The sequence below is a fragment of the Lynx rufus genome, unplaced genomic scaffold (assembly GCF_022079265.1).
Source record: "Lynx rufus isolate CCGP_SWC_20201006 ecotype Redwood Valley unplaced genomic scaffold, mLynRuf1.p SCAF_6, whole genome shotgun sequence".
NCBI lineage: Eukaryota > Metazoa > Chordata > Mammalia > Carnivora > Felidae > Lynx > Lynx rufus.
Genome location: NW_025814878.1, coordinates 114929280 through 114942126, shown reverse-complemented (window position 1 = coordinate 114942126; position 12847 = coordinate 114929280).

The following is a 12847-nucleotide window of genomic DNA, read 5'->3' as shown; positions in this document are numbered from 1 at the left end:
TTGAAGTGGAATAAAGACTTAAATAGAAGACCTGAAAGTATAAAACTGCTGGAATAGAACATAGAGGAAAAGCTTCTTGTGTTGGTGTTAGCAATGATTTTTTTCGGTATGACCTTCAAAGAAAGCACAAGCAAAACAGCAAAAATAGGCAAGTGGCACTGCATCAACTAAAAAGATTTTCCACAGTAAAGAAAACAATCAACAGACTAAAAAGATAACTTCTCTTCCCCACATTCCCAGTAGCAGTTATCTTATTTTGGTGATACTATAAATTGGTATAGCCATATAAAAAATAGTATAGAAGCTCCTTAAAAAGATTAAAATAGGAACCAAGGAAGATGGCATAGTAGGAGAATCCTGAGCTCACCTCATCCCATGACACACCAAGGTGACATCTACATCTATAAGACTCTGAGAATGACCTGGCAGAACAGATCTTTCACAGCCAATTGTAGAGAGAAGGCCACATCCAGAAGGGTAAAAAAAAAAATGTGGAGGTCTGGTTGGGAACCACAACCCCAGCCTGACTAATCACAAATGAAAGAAACATTACAAGCACAGAAAACTGAGATCAGACCCCACACTGGGCCCCCATGGCCATGGGGACCCACACTGGGAAAATCAGTCCCTACAATATCTGGCTTTGAAAACCAGCAAAGTGTAACTCCTAGAGCTTTAGAAATCAGCAGGCTTAACTCAGGAGAGCTGGAGGCCAGTAAGAAACCAAGTTCCTGCCCTCAGAGTGCAAGCATACTAAATAACTCAGAAAGGGATATAGCACAGACACAGCAGTTTGAGGGATAACTGGGATAAATCTGAAGGAGATTTATTGACTATCCTTATAATGTGTTCTAGTGGGGCAGGGTCTGCAGAGGATTACTCAGGGAACAAAGATCTAGTGGGTACTATTTTTCTACCCTTCCTCAACCTAGATAGACACTTGTGGGAGCTCTTGCTAATACTCTGTATGTATTTTGCTAGCACTGTAAGTCTCCTCCTAGCATTCCCATCCTGACCCAACCATCCAACCACACACTTCGGCAGGCATCTCTCCAAAGCAGCTACTACCCTACCACATCAAGCAGGCAGCCCTTGCCAGGACCAGCATCACTCCAAAATGACTGTTGCCTTGGGGAAGGGAAGAGATAACCTTGCACATGAGCACACCCACATTTCCTGCAGCCAAGCCTCTTAGCTGGCCATGCAGGGAGCAATCCCTGCCCTTTGGTGTGTGTGCAGCTGTGGCAAAAACTACGATACCTGGGAATAAACCTAACCAAGAGGTAAAAGATCTGTACACTGAAAACTATAGAAAGCTTATGAAAGAAATTAAAGAAGACACAAAGAAATGGAAAAACATTCCATGCTCCTGGATTGAAAGAACAAACATTGCTAAAATGTTAATACTACCCAAAACAATCTACACATTCAGTGCAATCCCTATTAAAATAACACCAGCATTCTTCACAGAGCTAGAACAGACAATCCTAAAATTTGTATGGAACCAGAAAAAAAAAAAAACAAACCCTGAATAGCCAAAGTAGTGTTGAAAGAGAAAACCAAGGCTGAAGGCATCACAATTCTGGGATTCAAGCTGTACTACAAAGTTGCAATCATCAAGACAGAATGGTACTGGCACAAAAACAGACACACCGATCAATGGAACATAATAGAACCCAGAAATGGACCCACAAATGTATGGCTAACTAGTCTTTGACAAAGAAGGAAAGAATGTCCAATGGAAAAAAGACAGTCTCTTCAGCAAATGGCACAGGGAAAACTGGAGAGCAACATGCAGAGGAATGAAACAGGACATTTTTTTTACACCATCACAAAAAGAAATTCAAAATGGATGAAAGACTTAAGTGTGAGACATGAAACTATCAAAATCCTAGAGGAGAAAACAGGCAACAACCTCTTTGACCTTGGTGGCCACAGCAACTTTTTCCTAGACATATTTCCCGAGGCAAGGGAAACAAAAGCAAAAATGAACTATTGTGACTTCATTGAGATAAAAGCTTCTGCACAGCAATGGAAACAATCAATGAAACTAAAAGGCAACTGACGGGATGGGAGAAGATATTTGCAAATGACATATTGGATAAAGGGTTAGTATCCAAAATCTATAAGGAACTTACCAAACTCAACACCCCAAATACATAATCCAGTGAAGAAATAGGCAGAAGACATGAATAGACACTTTTCCCAAGAAGACATGCAGGTGGTTAACAGACACATGAAAAGATGCTCAGCATCACTCATCATCAGGGAAATACAAGTGAAAAATAAAACCACAATGAGATACCACCTCACACCTGTCATCAGAATGGCTGAAATTAACAACTTAGGAACAACAGATGTTGGCAAAGATGTGGAGAAAGGGGAACACTTTTGCAGTATTGGTGGGAATGAAAACTAAAGCAGCCACTCTAGAAGACAGTATGGAGTTTCCTCAGAAAAATAAAAATACAGCTGCCCTATGACCCAGGTATTGCACTACTACGTATTTATCCAAAGCATACAAAATGCTGATTCAAAGGTGGTACATGTATCCCAATGTTTATAGCAGCACTATCAACAATAGCCACATTATGGGAATAGCCCAAATGTCCATCAAATGATGAATGAATAACATGTGGTATATATATATATATATATATATATATATATATATATATATACATATATACACACACAACGGAATATTACTCAGTGATCAAAAAGAATGAAATCTTGCCATTTGCAACAACATGGATGGCCTAGAGTATATTATGCTAAGTAAAATAAGTCAGAGAAAGAAAAATATATGATTTCACTCACATGGGAAATTTAAGAAACAGAGGGAGAGGGAAGATGGCGGAGTAGGAAGATGCTGGGCTCACCGCGCGTCCTGCTGATCACTTAGATTCCACCTACACCTGCCTAAATAACCCAGAAAACCGCCAGAGGATTAGCAGAATGGAGTCTCCGGAGCCAAGTGCAGACGAGAGGCCCATGGAAGACGGTAGGAAGGGCGGCGAGGCGGTGCGCGCTCCACGGACTGGCGGGAGGGAGCAGGGCGGAGGGGCGGCCCACCGGCCAAGCAGAGCCCTAAGTCTGCCTTGCAAAAGCGGAGGGGCCTGACGGACTGTGTTCCAACAGCAAGCGCGACTTAGCGTCTGGGAGGTCATAAGTTAACAGCTCTGCTCGGAAAGCGGGAAGGCTGGAGGACAAAGGGAGGGAGAGTTGCTGAGCCCCCGGATGACAGAACTCAGTTTGGCCGGGAACAAAGGCGCTCGCCAGCGCCATCTCGCTTGCCCATCCCCCAGCCAAAATCCCAAAGGGAACCAGTTCCTGCCAGGGAACTTGCTTGCTCCGCGCGAACACCCAACTCTGTGCTTCTGTGGAGCCAAACCTCCGGCAGCGGATCTGACTCCCTCCCGCTGCCACAGGGCCCCTCTTGAAGTGGATCACCTAAGGAGAAGTGAGCTAAGCCTGCCCCTCCTGCCCCCGTGCACCTTGCCTACCCACCCCAGCTAATACACAGATCCCCAGCATCACAAGCCTGGCAGTGTGCAAGTAGCCCAGACGGGCCATGCCACCCCACAGTGAATCCCGCCCCTAGGAAAGGGGAAGAGAAGGCACACACCAGTCTGACTGTGGCCCCAGCGGTGGGCTGGGGGCAGACATCAGGTCGGACTGCGGCCCCGCCCACCAACTCCAGTTATACACCACAGCACAGGGGAAGTGCCCTGCAGGTCCTCACCACTCCAGGGACTATCCAAAATGACCAAGCGGAAGAATTCCCCTCAGAAAAATCTCCAGGAAATAACAACAGCTAATGAACTGATCAAAAAGGATTTAAATAATATAACAGAAAGTGAATTTAGAATAATAGTCATAAAATTAATCGCTGGGCTTGAAAACAGTATAGAGGACAGCAGAGGATCTCTTGCTACAGAGATCAAGGGACTAAGGAACAGTCACGAGGAGGTGAAAAGCGCTTTAAATGAAATACAAAACAAAATGGAAACAACGACAGCTCGGATTGAAGAGGCAGAGGAGAGAATAGGTGAACTAGAAGATAAAGTTATGGAAAAAGAGGAAGCTGAGAGATAAAAAAAATCCAGGAGTATGAGGGGAAAATTAGAGAACTAAGTGATACACTAAAAAGAAATAATATACGCATAATTGGTATCCCAGAGGAGGAAGAGAGAGGGAAAGGTGCTGAAGGGGTACTTGAAGAAATAATAGCTGAGAACTTCCCTGAACTGGGGAAGGAAAAAGGCATTGAAATCCAAGAGGCACAGAGAACTCCCTTCAGACGTAACTTGAATCGACCTTCTGCACGACATATCATAGTGAAACTGGCAAAATACAAGGATAAAGAGAAAATTCTGAAAGCAGCAAGGGATAAACGTGCCCTCACATATAAAGGGAGACCTATAAGACTTGTGACTGATCTCTCTTTTGAAACTTGGCAGGCCAGAAAGAATTGGCACAATATCTTCAGTGTGCTAAACAGAAAAAATATGCAGCCGAGAATCCTTTATCCAGCAAGTCTGTCATTTAGAATAGAAGGAGAGATAAAGGTCTTCCCAAACAAACAAAAACTGAAGGAATTCCTCACCACTAAACCAGCCCTACAAGAGATCCTAAGGGGGACCCTGTGAGGCAAAGTACCAGAGACATCACTACAAGCATAAAACATACAGACATCACAATGACTCTAAACCCGTATCTTTCTATAATAACACTGAATGTAAATGGATTAAATGCGCCAACCAAAAGACATAGGGTATCAGAATGGATAAAAAAACAAGACCCATCTATTTGCTGTCTACAAGAGACTCATTTTAGACCTGAGGACACCTTTAGATTGAGAGTGAGGGGATGGAGAACTATTTATCATGCTACTGGAAGCCAAAAGAAAGCTGGAGTAGCCATACTTATATGACACAAACTAGACTTTAAATTAAAGGCTGTAACAAGAGATGAAGAAGGGCATTATATAATAATTACAGGGTCTATCCATCAGGAAGAGCTAACAATTATAAATGTCTATGCGCCGAATACCAGAGCCCCCAAATATATAAAACAATTACTCATAAACATAAGCAACCTTATTGATAAGAATGTGGTAATTGCTGGGAACTTTAACACCCCACTTACAGAAATGGATAGATCATCTAGACACACGGTCAATAAAGAAACAAGGGCCCTGAATGATACATTGGATCAGATGGACTTGACAGATATATTTAGAACTCTGCATCCCAAAGCAACAGAATAGACTTTCTTCTCGAGTGCACATGGAACATTCTCCAAGATAGATCATATACTGGGTCACAAAACAGCCCTTCATAAGTTTACAAGAATTGAAATTATACCATGCATACTTTCAGACCACAATGCTATGAAGCTTGAAATCAACCACAGGAAAAAATCTGGAAAACCTCCAAAAGCATGGAGGTTAAAGAACACCCTACTAACGAGTGAGTGGGTCTATTTTTCATTTTTTAAGAAAAACCTCTATTTGTTTTCTATAATGACTTACTAATTACATTCCTACCAACAGTTTACAAGAGTTCCCTTTCCTGCATACCCTCTCCAACACTTATCTTTTTTGTTTAAATTTTTTTTTTCTATTTTAGGGGCACCTGGGTGGCTCAGTCAGTTAAGCATCCTACTTCAGCTCAGATCATGATCTCACAGTTCATGCATTCAAGCCCTGCATCAGGCTCTGTGCAGACAGCTCAGAGCCTCGAGTCTGCTTTGGGTTCTCTCTCTCTCTCTCTCTCTCTCTCTCTGTCTCTCTCTCTGCCCATCCCCCCACTCACATGTGCGTGTGTGAGCTCTCTCTTGCTCTCAAAGATAAACATTAAAAAAATTCAAAAATATATAAAATTAAAAAAAATTATTTTAGAAAGGGAGAGAGAGAGCAGGGGAGGGGCAGGGAAGAGAAAGAGAGAATTTAAAGCAGGCTCCATACCTGGCATGGAACCCAATGTGGAGCTCAATCTCATGACCCTGGGTTCGTGAGCTGAGCTGAAATCAAGGGTTGGACACTCAACCAACTGAGCCACCAAGGTGCCCCTTGTCTTTTTGATAGTAGCTATTCTAACATGTGTGAGTTATTTGAGTCTTTTATATCTTTTGGATATTTACCCCTTAACATGGTTTGCAAATATTTTTCCTCATTCTGTCAGTTATCTCTTCATTCTGTTGATTATTTTCTTTACTGTATAAAAGCTTTTTAGTTGGATATATCTCTACTTGGTTTATGTTTGCTTTTGTTGTCTGTGCTTTTGGTGTCATATCCAAAAAATTGTTGACAAGAGCATTATTAAGGAGCTTTATCCTTACTCTTTTTTTTTCTGTGAGTTTTATAGTTTCAGGACTTCCATTTAATTCTTTAGCACATTTGAGTTTATCTTTGTGCATTGTATAAGATAAAGGTCCAATTTCATTGTTTTTCATGTGAATATATAGTTTTCCCAACACTGTCAAAGAGATTTTTCTTTCCTCATTGTGTATTCTTGGCATCCTTCCTTAAAATTAGTTGACCCTATATGCTTGGGTTTATTTCTGGGCTTTCTACTTCATTCTATTGATCTATATGTCTACTTGTAGTCCAGTGTCATACTGTTTAGATTAGTATAATTTGAAATAAAAGAATGTGATACTTCCAACTTTATTATTCTAAGATTGCTTTGGCTATTTGTTGTCATTTTTGGTTTAATTAGATTTTAGCATTTTTTTTCTATTTCCATGAAAATGCCATTGAAACTTTGATAGGGATTGTATTATAATTGCAGATCACTGTGGGTGATGTGGCCATTTTAGCATTGATAATTCTTCCAATCCATGAACATAGGATATCTTTCTATTTATGTCTTCCTAAATTTCATTCATCAATATTTTATAGTTTTCAGTGTACAGATCTTTCACCTCCCTGGTTAAATTTATTGCTAAGTATTTTCTTCTTTTTGATGATTTTATAAATGAGATTGTTCCCTTGATTTCCTTTTTGGATATTTCATTGTTGTGTAAATAAATGCTACTGATTTTTGTGTTGGTTTTGTATCTTGCAAATTTGATGAATTTGTTTGTTAGTTCTATAAGTTTTTTTGGCAGAGGCTTTTAAAAATTTTTTAATGGAAGTACAGTTGGCATATAATATTAGTTCCATGTATACAACAATAACTACCATAAGTGTAGTTAACCATCTATCACCAAAGTTATTACAATATTATTTACTATATTCCCTGTGCTTTAGATTTTATTCCCAAGACTTATGTATTTTATAGTTGAAAGTTTATACCTCTTAATGTTCTTCATGTGCTCTGCCTACCCCACTTGGTTAATATGTGTGTGTTGCATGGACTGATTTGTGTATTTTAAAACTTGTATCCCAGGGATAAATCCCACTTGATACTGATGAATAATGTTTTTGATGTGCTATTGAATTCATTTTGCCATATTTTATTGAGGATTTTTACATTTCTGTTCAGGAAATATTAAGCGGGATATTTTATGGAAATAAACACCTACACTAAAAAAGAAGAAAGATCTCAAACAGTTTAATGTTACATCTCAAGGAAGTAGAAGAACAAACTATCCCTAACTTAGCAGAAGGAAGGAAATAGTAAAGATCAGAGCAGAGATAAATTAATAATACATAAACAATAGAAAACATGAACAAAAGAATGAGTGGCTTTTTGAAAAGATAAACAAAATTTATAAACACAAAGCTAGACTAGATTAGTTAAGAAGAAAACAGAGAAGACTCAAATAAATAAAATCTGAAGTGAAAGTGAAAACATTAAAACAAATTCCTCAGAAACAAAAAAGTTTCCTAAGATATTATTATAAACAATTGCATGCCAACAAATTGGATAATACAGCAGCAGAAATTAATAAATTCCTAAAACATCAATCTCCCACGATGGAGTCAAGAAGAAATGGAATGTTTAAACAAACCAATAAATAAGGAGATTGAAGCAGTAGTCAAAAACCTCCCAAGAAAGGTCTAGGACCAGATGGTTTCAAAGGTGAATTCTACCAAACATTCAAAAAAGAATGAATACCAATTACTCTTAAATTCTTCCAAACAATAGGAGCGGGAACACTTCCAAATTAATTTTATGAGGTCAGCATTATCCTGATACCAAAGCCAGACAATGACATCATGAGAGGAGAAAACTGCAGGTCTATATCTCTGATGAACATTGATGCAAAAGGCTAATTTCTTTGTATTGCTTTATAATGTTTCATTTTATGAATATATTATTGTTTATTCATTCACCCATTGAAGCACTTGGTTGCTTCCAGTGTTTGGAAATTATGTTTAAAACTGCTACAAGCATTCACATGTAGGTTTTGTATAGACATAACTTATCAACTCATTTGGGTAAATAACTAAAAGCACAATTGTTGGAGTGTATGTAAGACGATGTTTAGCTTTGTAAGAAACTGCCAAACTGTCTTCCAAAGTGACTGTATCATTTTGCATTCTTACCAGACATGCATGCTCATTCCTGCTACTCCACATTACCACCAGCATTAGGTTTTGCCAAGTCAATTGATATTTTTACAAAGATGTCAAGGTAATTAAGATTTTTAATAAATGACACTGACATTTTTAATAGATGACATTTTTAATAAATGAATAACTGAATATTCAGTTATCTAGGTGTCATTTATTAAAAATATTTATATATACATTTAAGTTTTTATTTATTTTGAGAGAGAGAGCATGAAGGGGAAGGGGCAGAGAGAAAGGGAGAGAGAGAATCCCAAGCAGGCTCCACACTGTCAGCGCAGAGCCTAATGAGGGGCTTGATCCCACGAACAGTGAGATCATTACCTGAGCTGATATCAAGAGTTGGTAAGCTACTCGGGCTCCCCTGAATATATATTTTAAGTATCAACCTTGTCCTCATCTCATACCATGTACATTTATTTATAGGAAAACATAAACTTAACATAAAAGCAAAGCAAAAGAAACTAAAATGATAATACATGGAAGAACTGTTTTTTAATAGATTTTTCTAGGATTAATTTTTTAAATGAAATCCTGCTCTCAACAATACATTGTTGGGGTGCCTGGGTGGCTCAGTCGGTTAAGCGTCGGACTTCAGCTCAGGTCATGAGCTCATGGTTCACAAATGTGAGCCCCGTGTCAGACTCTACTGACAGCTCAGAGCCTGATTTGGATTCTGTATCTTCCTCTCTCTCTCTGCCTCTTCCCCCACTTGCACTCCTTCTCTCTCTCTATCTCTCACAAATAAATAAGTATTAAAAAAATTTAAAAAATTACATTGTTAAGGTAATAAAAAGCTAATATAGGGCTTGGAATAAGATATTAATTTTAATTTTTATTTAAATTTCAGTTAGTTCAATACAGTGTAATATTAGTTTCCAGTGTACAACATAATGATTCCACATTTCCATACAACACTTGATGCTTATCACAAGTGCAATCCTTAATCGATATCACCTATTAAATCCTTCCCCCCACTCACCTCCCCTCTAACAATCATCAATTGTTCTTGATAGTTAATAGTCTGTTTCTTGGCCTCTCTTCTCTTCCCCCCCCACCTTTGCTCATTTGTTTCTTAAATTCCACATATGAGTATTTGTCTTTTTTGGACTCACTTATTTCACTTAGCATAATACTCTAGCTTCATCCATGTCATTGCAAATGGCAAAATTTTGTTCTTTTTTATGACTAATATTCCATTATATATACATATATCATATATAATAATATATAATATTCCATTATAATTCATATATATATATATATATATATATATATAACTCCAATATAATAACACACACACACACACACACACACACACACACAGCTAAGGTCATATCCAAAATCTATAAAGAACTTACAAAACTCAACAACCAAAAAATGAATAATCCAACTAAAAATGGGCTACACACACACACACACACACACACACACACACACACCACATCTTTGTCCATTCTTCAGTCAGTGGACACTTGAGCTGTTTCCATAATTTGGCTGTTGTAGATAATGCTGCTATAAACATAAGAATGCATATATCCTTTAGTATTAGTGCTTTTGTATTCTTTAGGTTAATTGAGGACAGAGTTAGAGTGGGAAGGAGCTTCTGTTCTGGGTCAGATGTGCACTTTGAGAAAGGTAGTATCATTTGGCAGCACTAATTTAGGGGAGTATAGGAAGCCCTGCCTAGTTATAAGCCTTCTGTCACCCTCATCTTCCTGAAGGAAGTATGAAAAGCTAGAAGACATAGGGAAGATTCTAATTTTCCTGAACGAATTCTTGAGTAGGTTTTGGGTGAGTGATTGAGATTGGGGAGGGAGTACAGGTAAGAAAAGAGACTCACAGTGTTCTCATTTGACAGAAAATAAATGTTCCTGTTGGAAAGGCAGTGATAGGAGAACTAAGGGATGTAGGGATAATATAAGGACCATGGAATGGTTTAGAACCAATAGAATAAAACTACATAATTTCTGAGGATGAGAGAGAGTAAGATGAACACCTAGTATCTAAGATCGGAGAGGATTATAGCTTTGTAGAAGAATCTTCAATATTATTCTAACTACAGGAAGGAACTAATTAGAACATAGATGAACAAATCATGAGGGTGAAAGACATTAAATTGAGGCCATTTCCCCTGGATTTGTTCGCTGTCTCTATTGACCTTCCCCAACTCTGCCCTTCTTCCCTACCATGAAAATTTCTTTTCACTTACCTGGCTTAATCACCAACCCAAAAACATGTTTCTCAGGATACTCTGTACATCTCTCTTCTCCTCTTGAGCCCCCTCTGAAATACCTAAACCTATTACCTAGAAGCTTCATTCAGGCCATTCAGTTGTCTTCCTCCCTGTACTACAACCAACAGGGATATGAGAGTGACATAAGGACATGGGACAGCAGTGAGTGTACTCTAGACTGCACGTTGCTTTTCTCTTTTTATATGATAGTAATAAAGACCTCACATGACTGTAAAGATAGTATTTAATCCAGATATTTATATGTTTATATGAGCATGAGGACACACACACACACACACCTAAAAGCCCTCTGAAGAAAGACTACCTTTCTTCTTCCTTTTATTGTTTTTATTGTTGTTTTCAAAATAACAGCATATAGTAGAGATTTAAATGAAACATTCTCATACCAGCTTCACAGGGTTACATATTTACCTTCTTTAGAATAAGGATTGTGTATATCTGCTACCTCTACAATTTTTTGCAGTCTGACATAATTAATCCTACAGTTTATGGAAAATCTACCCTGGATGTTGAGAGTAGTTGATTTTTCTTCTACATCTCAAGCACCATAAATGTTTATAACCTGTCCATGCAAAAAGCTACCTCAGATATTTACAATCATCAAGTTTGTTTTCTCCAAGATATACCCATGCGTTAAATGCTGTCAGCACACAAAACTAAATTAGAACTCCAAATAGGTATTCTAGGCAAGAACTTACTGTTTTCTTCTGTACATTCACCACATATGTAAAACCTTGAGAGCTCAATAAATAGGGAGACAAAACCCGTGTTTGGGGCTCTTATCCTTTCCCGGACATTAGCGTCTCTTGTATCAATTCTGCATCCACTCTCTTGCTGACAAGAGAGAACTACAGACTCAAAGTCTGCGACAATACTATTGAAAGATGTTAATAAAAGGGGAAACAGTGCAGAATGTATGGGAAGTCTATATTCTTTTCTCAATTTTTCTGTAAATCTAAAACTTTTCCATAAAATAAAGTTCATAATAACAAAACACATTGAAATACCATATATTCACTAGATTGGCTAAAACTAGACACTGTTAACATCAAATATTGGAAAGAATAGAACTCTCATACATTGCTGGATGGAGTGGAAATAGAACACTTTTGAAAATAGTTTGGCAGTCCCAGTCTCATACAAAGTAAATCTATCTATCTATCATCTATCTATCTATCATCTATCTATCTATCTATCTATCTATCTATCTATCATCTATCCACTACCAGTTTATTCCCTTTGACTTCCAAATCCATCCTTCTTTGCCTTGCTTTGTAATTTTATAAACTTTCTTGTTTTCCAGCAGACACAATGTTAAGCTTTATTAGTAGAAGGTGGTGGAGGGACACTGCAATGCATATAACAGAAGAAGGTCTTTTCCTATTTCTCACCAGGCTTTTCCCCTTGCTTTCCTGTGGCACGCAGAAGTGCTAGTTGAGCTTACTTGCCAGGGAGTTTCAGTGGCATCCCCACAGGTGGAACCCTGGTGAATTCCACCATCACTCCAGTTGACTTCACAGAGAGTCTTTTTTTTTTTTTAATGTTTATTTATTTTTGAGAGAGAGAGAGAGAGAGAGTGTGCGCGCGTGCGCGCGCACAAGTGGGGGAGGGGCAGAGAGGGAGAGAGAATCCCAAGCAGGCTCCGAGCTGTCAATGCAGAGCCTCATGCGGGGCTCAAATTAACAAACCATGAGATTGTGACCTGAGCTGAAGTTGGACGCATAACCAACTGAGCCACCCAGGCACCCTGACTTCACAGGGAGTCTTGAAGGCAATCCAGCAGTGGTTTTCCAGGGAATTTCAGCCCTCCTATCGACAGTTTCTTGCTTGTCAGACAGATCCTTCAGCAACTCAGTGAACCTCTCTGTATCCAGTGGGCCACAGTCATGCCATCTCCAGTGAAGTTTGGGGAACTTGGTGGAGCTCTACTCTTCTAAATTTGTTTTTTCTTTAGATATTCTGCTCAGTCTTGGAGGTAGTGGCTACCATCAGATACACTATTTGAATCTTCTTTGGAACTTTCTTTAACCCTTAGTAGCTCACTCCCTGTTACCAGTTAATAATTA